General features: G+C 47.2%; 1 pseudogene; it reads right to left on the reverse strand.

Moving 5' to 3' along the window:
* Positions 1–491: 491 nt before the first annotated feature.
* Positions 492–3531, reverse strand: LOC141027379 (uncharacterized; annotated as a pseudogene).
* Positions 3532–12412: the final 8881 nt, after the last annotated feature.

Consider the following 12412-nt stretch of genomic DNA (forward strand, 5'->3'; position numbering starts at 1 on the left):
TCGTACGGTGTTTTGGGCACCGACTTGCTTGGTACTCTATTGAGAATGTGAATGGCGGTTTTGAGCGCCTCCATCCATAATCCCAATGGCAAGTTGGAATAACTCATCATGTTGCGCACCATATCCATAAGGGTGCGGTTGCGCCTTTCAGCTACTCCATTTTGCTGAGGTTCTCCTGGCATTGAATACTGGGCTACTATGCCAGTCTCCTGCAAGAACTTCGCAAAAGGTCCAGGGACTTGGCCATATGTAGTGTGTCGACCGTAGTACTCTCCCCCACGGTCGGACCTTACTATCTTTATTCTTTTATCGTGCTGATTTTCAACTTCAGCTTTGAATATTTTAAATTTATCCAACGCTTCCGATCTTTCTTTGATTGGATAAATATAACCATAGCGAGAGTAATCATCTATGAATGTTATGAACGAGTCATATCCATCCACACTTTTCACCGGAAATGGTCCACAAATATCAGTGTGAATGATTTCTAGTGTGCCTGTGCTATGGATTGCACCTTTTTTGATTTGTTTTACGTACTTCCCTTTTACGCAATCTATGCATTGTTCTAAGTCTGAAAATTCTAACGGAGGAAGAATTTCACTTTTGACTAATCTTTCTATTCTCCCCTTCGAAATATGGCCCAAGCGACAGTGCCATAATTTCGATGAGTCAAATGTTCTTTTTCTTTTCTTTTGTTCTTTATTCGACGCGGAAACATGTTCTTTCACATTGCAAACGGAATAAACTTTTTCACGAAGTGATAACAAATAAAGCTCATCATGTAGTAAAGCATCACCCACATAAGCATTATTTAACCAAATGGCACACATGCCATGTCCAAAATAACATTCATAATTATCTTTGTCCAAACAAGAAACACTTATTAAGTTTCTATGACATGATGGAACAAATAAAACATCTCTAAGTAGAAGATTGAATCCATCAGCTAACTCCAAGGAGATATCACCGACAGCTTCAACTTCTGCTTCAACTCCGTTCGCCACTTTAATGCGTCTTTCGCTTCTTAGCGTAGTCCGCGTCGAATGGAATCCCTGTAAAGAATTTGCAACATGAACAGTTGCTCCTGAGTCAATCCACCAAGTGGATTTTGAAAACTGTGCATACAGGGATTCATTTACAAATGAAACTATATTGTTACCTCTTTTTGCCATGATCGACTTTAGCCAAGCAGGACAGTCTTTCTTGTAATGCCCGGTCTTCTTACAGTGGAGACAAGTGTCTTTGTCCACTTAGAAAGGCTGTTGCTGACGCTGATGCTGATAGGAAGCTTTTCCTTGTGGCTTTGAAGGAGAACTTTTTTGTTTTGATTGTAATTCTTTCTCTTGTGACCCTGCACATAGTTGAGTGTACCACCATGTGAGGCTTTGAGTCTCTCCTCTTCTTGGACACACATTGCTATTGTCTTTTCAATGTCCCATGTTCCAGGTGACATATTGTAGTTCACAACAAAAGCTTCAAACTCCTTCGGCAGTGAAGCCATGACAAGGTGGACCAGGAGCGCTGGTTTGATCTCTAGATCCCCATCCATGGGCTTGAGCTTTGCTGCCATATTGCTCATCCTGAGGATGTGCTCTCTTATGCCATGACTACCACCTGTGTAGCGTTCTGTCACCAGTTGCTCTAACACCTGGGTGGCATATATCTTTGAAGAGCCAGTGAACTGGCTCTTTATCTTTGAAAGCAACTCCCTTGCGGAAGTGCACTCTGCAATGGAGCCCACAATGGCGCTCTCAATTGTGTTCTTTATAAAGGCCATGCACTTTTTGTTTGCATTGACCCATTTTTGGTTATCTATGAGGTAGGACTACTCCAAAGGAGCATAGTCCCCTTTCTTTTTAGCCCATGCAGCATCATCATCAGTGGCCTCTCTTACTGGCTCTGTGGGTCTGACCGGCTGTGGTTTCTCCACAACCCAGTCAAGATCAGCACAAACAAATGCCAATTCAACTATCTTCCTCCACTCAGTGTGGTTGTCACCTCTGAGTGTCGGAACTTCTTTTAGGCAACTCATCAAGTGAAAGCCTCCTGAAATCACAATTTAAGTGACATCAATATAACAATCATATGCATTAATCTAACGTTGGTCACATTAAACATATAATTGTCTAAGCAATTAAATCTATATTACCGTTGGGCAAAAAATTAGAAATAAATGCACCTTTAAATTTCAATAATAAAACATGATCATGGTATTAACAACGTTGGTCATAAAAATAACATAATCATATTCGTTTTAATAATCACTTTAACATGCCCTTAAAAATAATTATATTTAAACTTTTATTTTCTTTGTAAAAGAGCATTAATTATTTACGCAGCGGAAAATCATGAATAAAAATTCACGAACTTTTACTATTTACAAAAACTTTTCTTGACCGAATAATAAATCATGAACTTTTTAATTTTCTTTATAAAATTCATGAACATTTCTTTTCTGAAAATTTTCTCTTTGCATTTCCAGAAACTTTTTCCTGTTTACTATTCTATTTTCTGAATAAACAGAATTAGCTGCAGCGGAGAAAATTGCAGCTGGCCCGGCCTACTCGGCGCGCCGCGCCTCACAAGGCAGCCTGGCCTCGGCCTGGTCCGCCCACAATTTCGGCCCGAAAAGCCCAGCCGCGGGCTGTGGGGAGCCAGAGCTCATCCCAGCCGCCCGATGCGGGCAGGCCGGATCCGACGCCCGAGCGTGACCCTCGCATGGTCAAAACAGATCAGTTCGCAGCGGGGGGAAACCCTAGTTCATTTCCTCCCCCGCGCGCCGCTCGCCTCGTTGTCTCCGCTCCCGCTGGCGTGAGCACGGGGCTGTGCCCCGGCCGCCGCCGGCGGCGCCAGAAGCCACCGCGCCGCGCGCGCCTCCTCTCCCTTCCCCCTTCTCTCCTTCCTTTTCTTCCTGTTGCAGAGAGGGCGGAGCCAGTCCTCTGATCTGTCTCCGCGGCCGGGGCCAGAGGCCACCGGCGAGCTAGGTTTGGCCGCCCGCGATGGCGACCTGAAGCCACCGCGCCACGCGCGCGACCCTCAATTTCATCTTCCCCCTTGATTTTCTTTTTCATCTCCACTGCAACAGAGAGAGAGAGACACGGGAGAACCACCTCTCCTCCTCTGCGCCTGATGGATTTCGACGAAGCATGCGCCGTTGCCTTCCCCTTCGCCGGCTATGCGTCCACCTCGCGGTGAGCGCGCCGCCGTCGAGCGGTTAGGCTGCGGTGCCCTTTGCCCCTTTCGGGGTGGTTCTTCGTCCGACGCCTCGGCTTGCCGATGCGCGTCCGGATCGAGAGGAACAGGTGCGGCCATGACGGCGGCACAACTTTTCTTTTAGATTTCTTTGCCCTTCTAGGGTTCTTTGGGGGAGGGGATCTCTTTTTCTTTTTCTTTTTCTGTTGTTGTTTCTTTGTACCGAAATCCACTAGCCCGATCTGGCTGATACCATTGATAGACCTTGGATCGGAGTAGGCTAGTAGATCCGGTGAACCTACCTTCTCCGGCAGTGGATGAACTCGAGCCGGAGGCCATCGTGGTGCTGGGGCGCACGGCGATGGCGGAGAGTGGGCGAGGTGGTGGAGCTTCCCGTGAGCACCGCGCTAACCCTAGATCGGTAGGGATTGTAGGTGGGGATTGTGGCAGCGATTAACCTCGTGAGTCGTGCCCTGGCCCCCACCTCTGTTTATATAGCGCGGGTCACAGGGGCCCACCAACCATGGTTTGGTTGGGCGCCCCCGATCAGGGCGCGAGTCAGGGGCCCGTTCGACCCGTTGGGTTCGAACGGGAGAGAGATCAACCTAACAGACCCGTCGCCGATGCATAGATGTTCAACAAACCTTTCACAATATTTTCCTGTTGACTAGAAGCTCGAAAAAATAACATGGAATCATCCGCAATCAGTAGGTGAGAAATCACCGGGGCATTCCGGGAAATTTTGGCCCCTTCTAGTCCCTCCTCGACAACTGATTGTTGATTAGAGCAGAAAGCGCATCAGCAACAAATAAAAATAAAAACGGGGACAAAGGGTCGCCTTGACGCAACCCACATGTTGGAGAAAAAGATTGTAATAATTTTCCATTAAACTTCACCGAGTACTTAACCGATGTCACCCAAGCCATAACATGAGAAATCCATAGTGACGAAAAACCCCACTTCTGAAGTGCCTTTTCCAGAAAATCCCAATCCACACGATCATACGCCTTGGACAGGTCCAATTTATAAGCACAAACAGCCGGAGAGTTTACCTTTAGTGATTGAATATAGTGAATGCACTCAAAGGCAATAACTGAATTACCTGTAATAAGTCTGCCAGGAATAAAAGCACTCTGGTTCTCCGATATAATATCCGTGAGAATGGACCGCAACCGGTTAACCAAGCACTTAGATACAATCTTATACACGACGTTACATAAGCTTATTGGTCTGAATTCCTTCAAGTCACTAGGATGGGAAAGCTTGGGAATTAAAACAATAGCCGTATCATTAACTCCTTCTGGCATAATACCTGTAGCAAAAAATCCAGTATTGCAGCAACAATTTCCTGTTTCAGCACCGCCCAGTTACGCTGATAGAGCCTTCCCGAAAAACCATCCGCACCAGGTGCTTTTAACGGACCGATCTAAAAAAGTGCATCTGAAATCTCCTTCTCAGAAAACGGGGCACATAAAGATTCATTCATGTCAGCAGTGACCCTGGACTCAATACAATCCAATACTGGCCCAGGATTGAGGGTGGGGTCCTTTGTATAAAGTTCCTGAAAATATGATGATGCCATCCGTTCCATCTCAGTAGGGACGTTGCACCATGAACCATCCACCTTACGCAGCCTTCGGATATAATTCCATCTCGCTCTCCAAACAGCACGCCTAAAAAAATATTTTGTATTCCGCTCACCCTCTTTTAGCCACGTAATCCTAAAACGCTGTAACCAGAGCATCTCCTCGCGATATAATAGTTCATCAAGCTGGTTCATCTTCTGTCGGATCACATGAGGATCGGCATTATTAATTTGTAGAGCTGCCAGCTCCCCACGGAGACGCTCTATGTCCCTGGTCACATTACCAAAGTGCTCCTTGCTCTAATCTCATAAACTATCCATCATCTCTTTCAATGACACACACACACTGCCAAGATTTCCATCCAGCTTTGATTTATTCCAAGTATCTGCTATCATATTCGGGAGGGCCGGATGGCGGACCCACATTATTTCATATCGGGGCGCAATGTCGGCGTCCTGGGAACGGGGGTACCCAGACTTGCCTGCCTGCAGCCCAGGGTGTGGCTCATCCAGCGGCCTAGTACGGCCCATCTTCATCAACAACCACTCAAGACCCTCGTGAGGCAGACGACGCAAGACCTCCTCAAGGGAGGCCTCCCTAGGCTAGCTCGCGAGGAGCGGAAAGATCTATGCAAGGGGCACCTCGCGAGGTTCGCATGACGTGAGCCATGATGACCAAGGCCAGGCGGGCGCCAGCGGGCGCAGAGTACTCGTTGCCTCTTTGGTGCTAAAGGGGCAGGCGCAGGCGTGGAGTCCCGAGGCATCAAGCAAAGATTTCCATATCGGTGCAATGAGACCAAGACCAGCAGGAGGAAGGACGGAGGTCACCATGGAGCCCACGACGGCGTCACGATCAGAGCCTTTGGTAGGCGAAGACCACCTTTTGTCAGGATAGCTTGTACTAGTTGTCCCCCTTCAAATTGGCCATTGTGGGATCCCTTCCCTAATATTTGGGAAGAGGACCAAAGCCTCTATAAATAGGACTAGCCACCACCATAGTAGAGGACGGATCATTCAGACCATCCTCAGCGCACAAGCTCACCGAGCTCAAGAACACCTCTCTGAAGGAAATATGCCCTAGAGGCAATAATAAAGTTATTATTTATTTCCTTATATCATGATAAATGTTTATTATTCATGCTAGAATTGTATTAACCGAAAACATAATACATGTGTGAATACATAGACAAACAGAGTGTCACTAGTATGCCTCTACTTGACTAGCTCGTTGATCAAAGATGGTTATGTTTCCTAGCCATAGACATGAGTTGTCATTTGATTAACGGGATCACATCATTAGGAGAATGATGTGATTGACTTGACCCATTCCATTAGCTTAGAACTCGATCGTTTAGTATGTTGCTATTGCTTTCTTCATGACTTATACATGTTCCTATGACTATGAGATTATGCAACTCCCGTTTACCGGAGGAACACTTTGTGTGCTACCAAACGTCACAACATAACTGGGTGATTATAAAGGTGCTCTACAGGTGTCTCCAAAGGTAATTGTTGGGTTGGCGTATTTTGAGATTAGGATTTGTCACTCCGATTGTCGGAGAGGTATCTCTGGGCCCACTCAGTAATACACATCACTATAAGCCTTGCAAGCATTGTGACTAATGAGTTAGTTGCGGGATGATGTATTATGGAACGAGTAAAGAGACTTGCCGGTAACAAGATTGAACTAGGTATCGAGATACCGACGATCGAATCTCGGGCAAGTAACATACCGATGACAAAGGGAACAACGTATGTTGTTATGCGGTCTGACCGATAAAGATCTTCGTAGAATATGTGGGAACCAATATGAGCATCCAGGTTCCGCTATTGGTTATTGACCGGAGAGGTGTCTCGGTCATGTCTACATAGTTCTCGAACCCGTAGGGTCCGCACGCTTAACGTTACGATGACAGTTATATTATGAGTTTATATGTTTTGATGTACCGAAGGTTGTTCGGAGTCCCGGATGTGATCACGGACATGACGAGGAGTCTCGAAATGGTCGAGACATAAAGATTGATATATTGGAAGCCTATGTTTGGACATCGGAAGTGTTCCGGGTGAAATCGGGATTTTTCCGGAGTATCGGGAGGTTACCGGAACCCCCCGGTAACTTAATGGGCCTTAGTGGGCCTAGGTGGAAGAGAGGAGAGGAGGCCAGGGCAGGGCCGCGCGCCCCTCCCCCCCCAGTCCTAATAGGACAAGGAGGGGGGGCGGCGCCCCCCCTTCCTTCCTCCCCTCCACCTCTTCCCCCTCTCTCCTAGTCCAACATGGAAAAGGGGGGGAGTCCTACTCCCGGTAGGAGTAGGACTCCTCCTAGGCGCGCCTCTCCTCCTTGGCCGGCGGCCTCCCCCTTGCTCCTTTATATACGGGGGCAGGGGGGCACCTCTCTACACACAATTGATCAACGATCTTTTAGCCGTGTGCGGTGCTCCCTCCACCATATTACACCTCGATAATATCGTAGCAGAGCTTAGGCGAAGCCCTGTGTCGGTAGAACATCATCATCGTCACCACGCCGTCGTGCTGACGAACCTCTCCCTCAACACTCGGCTGGATCGGAGTTCGAGGGACGTCATCGAGCTGAACGTGTTCTGAACTCGGAGGTGCCGTGCGTTCGGTACTTGATCGGTCGGATCGTGAAGACGTACGACTACATCAACCGCGTTGTGTTAACGCTTCCGCTTTCGGTCTACGAGGGTACGTGGACAACACTCTCCCCTCTCGTTGCTATGCATCACCATGATCTTGCGTGTGCGTAGAATTTTTTTGAAATTACTACGTTCCCCAACAGTGGTATCAGAGCCAGGTTTTATGCGTTGATGTTATATGCACGAGTAGAACACAAGTGAGTTGTGGGCGATATAAGTCATACTGCTTACCAGCATGTCATATTTTGGTTCGGCGGTATTGTGAGATGAAGCGGCCCGGACCGACATTACGCGTACGCTTACGCGAGACTGGTTTCACCGTTGCGAGCACTCGTTGCTTAAAGGTGACTGGCGGGTGTCTGTCTCTCTCACTTTAGTTGAACCAAGTGTGGCTACGCCCGGTCCTTGCGAAGGTTAAAACAACACCAACTTGACAAACTATCGTTGTGGTTTTGATGCGTAGGTAATAACGTTTCTTGCTAAGCCCGTAGCAGCCACGTAAAACTTGCAACAACAAAGTAGAGGACGTCTAACTTGTTTTTGCAGGGCATGTTGTGATGTGATATGGTCAAGACATGATGCTATATTTTATTGTATGAGATGATCATGTTTTGTAACCGAGTTATCGGCAACTGGCAGGAGCCATATGGTTGTCTCTTTATTGTATGAAATGCAATCGCCATGTAATTGTTTTACTTTATCACTAAGCGGTAGCGATAGTCGTAAAAGCAATATTTGGCGAGACGACAACGATGCTACGATGGAGATCAAGGTGTCGCGCCGGTGACGATGGTGATCATGACGGTGCTTCGGAGATGGAGATCACAAGCACAAGATGATGATGGCCATATCATATCACTTATATTGATTGCATGTGATGTTTATCTTTTATGCATCTTATCTTGCTTTGATTGACGGTAGCATTATAAGATGATCTCTCACTAAAATTTCAAGATAAAAGTGTTCTCTCTGAGTATGCACCGTTGCGAAAGTTCTTCGTGCTGAGACACCACGTGATGATCGGGTGTGATAGGCTCTACGTTCAAATACAACGGGTGCAAAACAGTTGCACACGCGGAATACTCAGGTTAAACTTGACGAGCCTAGCATATGCAGATATGGCCTCGGAACACGGAGACCGAAAGGTCGAGCGTGAATCATCTAGTAGATATGATCAACATAGTGATGTTCACCATTGAAACTACTCCATCTCACGTGATGATCGGACATGGTTTAGTTGATTTGGATCACGTAATCACTTAGATGATTAGAGGGATGTCTATCTAAGTGGGAGTTCTTAAGTAATATGATTAATAGAACTTAAATTTATCATGAACTTAGTACCTGATAGTATCTTGCTTGTCTATGTTAATTGTAGATAAATGGCCCGTGCTGTTGTTCCGTTGAATTTTAATGCGTTCCTTGAGAAAGCAAAGTTGAAAGATGATGGTAGCAATTACACGGACTGGGTCCGTAACTTGAGGATTATCCTCATTGCTGCACAGAAGAATTACGTCCTAGAAGCACCGTTGGGTGCCAGGCCTCCTGCAAGAGCAACACCAGAAGTTATGAACGTCTGGCAGAGCAAAGCTGATGACTACTCGATAGTTCAGTGTGCCATGCTTTACGGCTTAGAACCGGGTCTTCAACGACGTTTTGAACGTCATGGAGCATATGAGATGTTCCAGGAGTTGAAGTTAATATTTCAAGCAAATGCCCGGATTGAGAGATATGAAGTCTCCAATAAGTTCTACAACTGCAAGATGGAAGAGAATAGTTCTGTCAGTGAGCATATACTCAAAATGTCTGGGTATAATAATCACTTGATTCAACTGGGAGTTAATCTTCCGGATGATAGCGTCATTGACAGAATTCTTCAATCACTGCCACCAAGCTACAAGAGCTTCGTGATGAACTACAATATGCAAGGGATGAATAAGACAATTCCCGAGCTCTTCGCAATGCTAAAGGCAGCGGAGGTAGAAATCAAAAAGGAGCATCAAGTGTTGATGGTCAGTAAGACCACTAGTTTCAAGAAAAAGGGCAAAGGGAAGAAGAAGGGGAACTTCAAGAAGAACAGCAAGCAAGTTGCTGTTCAGGAGAAGAAACCCAATGTCGGAGTAAATGGCCACGGGTAGCCTAACCGACTACCCCTGGCTCTTCGGAAAATTTATCAAGCCTTTGGGCCTTCAAGCACTCCAAGCATTTGGGCCGTCTTCCCTGGCCGGCTACCACTAAAGCCGACTCCCGGAAGGCGACCCAGCCTCACCGACTCCTCCCTAGGGTGACTACGGGGTGGCCGACTCCAAGAAGCCGGCCAAGAAGGACGCCGACTCCTAGGAGCCGGCCAAGACCGCAACCACTCCTACATAACGGCGACGTGACGGGGTGTGGCCACAGTGCGGCCCACGACCCCCGAAGCCCGAGGCGGGCATGGCTACAGGAGGCCGTACGGGATGGACGTCTCCCGTGCGGCTCGGCACTGTAGCCACGCTAGCCTCGACGTCATCCACGACCCACTCCTGTACGGCCCAAGGACTGCGGGCCCCTTCAGCCAGAGAGAGGCGTGAAGGCGGCCCGGCTTTTCCTAGTCGGCCAAGAGTATAGCCGGCCTCCAGAAGCCGGCTACTCCCTTCCTCGAAGCAGGAGCCCCATTAAGGAGACAAGACGAGGTGAGGCTACAGTGATAGCCCCCGAGGCGGCCCACTGTAGCCACGCTCACCTCAACAAAGCCCTCATCATCAGAGGCGCGGCTACAGTAAGCAGCCGCCGACAAGACCCTAGGCGGTGGGACCGGCCTGTCGACCAAGTAGCCGGCAGCCGGCGGGACCCACCAGCCGGCGGGACCCAGCAACCGGCGGAGAAGCCGGCGAGCGTAGACACTGACGGCTGGGACCAGTTCCCAGTCGGATTACCATTGTACCCCCGGGGGGTAGGCCTATATAAACCCCCCGGAGCACCCATGCAAAGGGTTGGCTTCTAGGTTCGCACCCAAGCATAGCACACACACCATAGATAGAGAGAAGCGGGAGCTAGCCTTGCTCTTCTTTTCCCTTGACCTCAACAGCTCTAGGAGCGATTGTAGCTACCCTTTATCGATCTAGTGATCATGCGGAGACCCCGCAGAGCAGGACTAGGGGTGTTATCTCCTCGGAGAGCCCCGAACCTGGGTAAGATTCACCGGCGTGCATGTCTTCGCCTCATCCCGTTTCCGGGAACCGGTGACGTTTTATTGGCTCCCACAATGATACGCCACCCCTTGGCATATGTCGCACCAACCACCCGACACCCAAGTCTGGACCTAAGCCTGAAACTGAGTGCTTCTACTGCAAGCAGGCTGGTCATTGGAAGCGGAACTGCCCCAAGTATTTATCGGATAAGAAGGATGGCAAGGTTAACAAAGGTATATGTGATATACATGTTATTGATGTGTACCTTACTAATGCTCGCAGTAGCACCTGGGTATTTGATACTGGTTCTGTTGCTAATATTTGCAACTCAAAACAGGGGCTACGGATTAAGCGAAGATTGGCTAAGGACGAGGTGACGATGCGCGTGGGAAATGGTTCCAAAGTCGATGTGATCGCGGTCGGCATGCTACCTCTACATCTACCTTCGGGATTAGTATTAGACCTAAATAATTGTTATTTGGTGCCAGCATTGAGCATGAACATTATATCTGGATCTTGTTTAATGCGAGACGGTTATTCATTTAAATCAGAGAATAATGGTTGTTATATTTATATGAGTAATATCTTTTATGGTCATGCACCCTTGAAGAGTGGTCTATTCTTAATGAATCTCGATAGTAGTGACACACATATTCATAATGTCGAAGCCAAAAGATGCAGAGTTGATAATAATAGTGCAACTTATTTGTGGCACTGCTGTTTAGGTCATATCGGTGTAAAGCGCATGAAGAAACTCCATAATGATGGACTTTTGGAATCACTTGATTATGAATCACTTGGTACTTGCGAACCGTGTCTCATGGGCAAGATGACTAAAACACCGTTCTCCGGAACTATGGAGAGAGCACCTGATTTATTGGAAATCATACATACAGATGTATGTGGTCCGATGAATATTGAGGCTCGTGGCGGATATCATTATTTTCTCGCCTTCATAGATGATTTGAGCAGATATGGGTATATCTACTTAATGAAACATAAGTCTGAAACATTTGAAAAGTTCAAAGAATTTCAGAGCGAAGTTGAAAATCATCGTAACAAGAAAATAAAGTTTCTACGATCAGATCGTGGAGGAGAATATTTGAGTTACGAGTTTGGCCTACATTTGAAACAATGCGGAATAGTTTCGCAACTCACGCCACCCGGAACACCACAACGTAATGGTGTGTCCGAACGTCGTAATCGTACTTTACTAGATATGGTGCGATCTATGATGTCTCTTACTGATTTACCGCTATCGTTTTGGGGTTATGCTTTAGAGACGGTTGCATTCACTCTAAATAGGACACCATCGAAATCCGTTGAGACGACGCCTTATGAACTATGGTTTGGCAAGAAACCAAAGTTGTCGTATCTTAAAGTTTGGGGTTGCGATGCTTATGTGAAGAAACTTCAACCTGATAAGCTCGAACCTAAATCGGAGAAATGTGTCTTCATAGGATACCCAAAGGAGACTGTTGGGTACACCTTCTATCACAGATCCGAAGGCATGACATTCGTTGCTAAGAATGGATCCTTTCTAGAGAAGGAGTTTCTCTCGAAAGAAGTGAGTGGGAGGAAAGTAGAACTTGATGAGGTAACTGTACCTACTCCCTTATTGGAAAGTAGATCATCACATAAACCAGTTTCTGCGACACCTACACCAATTAGTGAGGAAGTTAATGATAATGATCATGAAACTTCAGATCAAGTTATTACTGAACCTCGTAGGTCAACCAGATCAAGATCCGCACCAGAGTGGTACGGTAATCCTGTTCTGGAGGTTATGTTACTAGACCATGACGAACCTA

The sequence above is a fragment of the Aegilops tauschii genome, chromosome 7 (assembly GCF_002575655.3).
Source record: "Aegilops tauschii subsp. strangulata cultivar AL8/78 chromosome 7, Aet v6.0, whole genome shotgun sequence".
NCBI classification, from domain to species: domain Eukaryota; kingdom Viridiplantae; phylum Streptophyta; class Magnoliopsida; order Poales; family Poaceae; genus Aegilops; species Aegilops tauschii.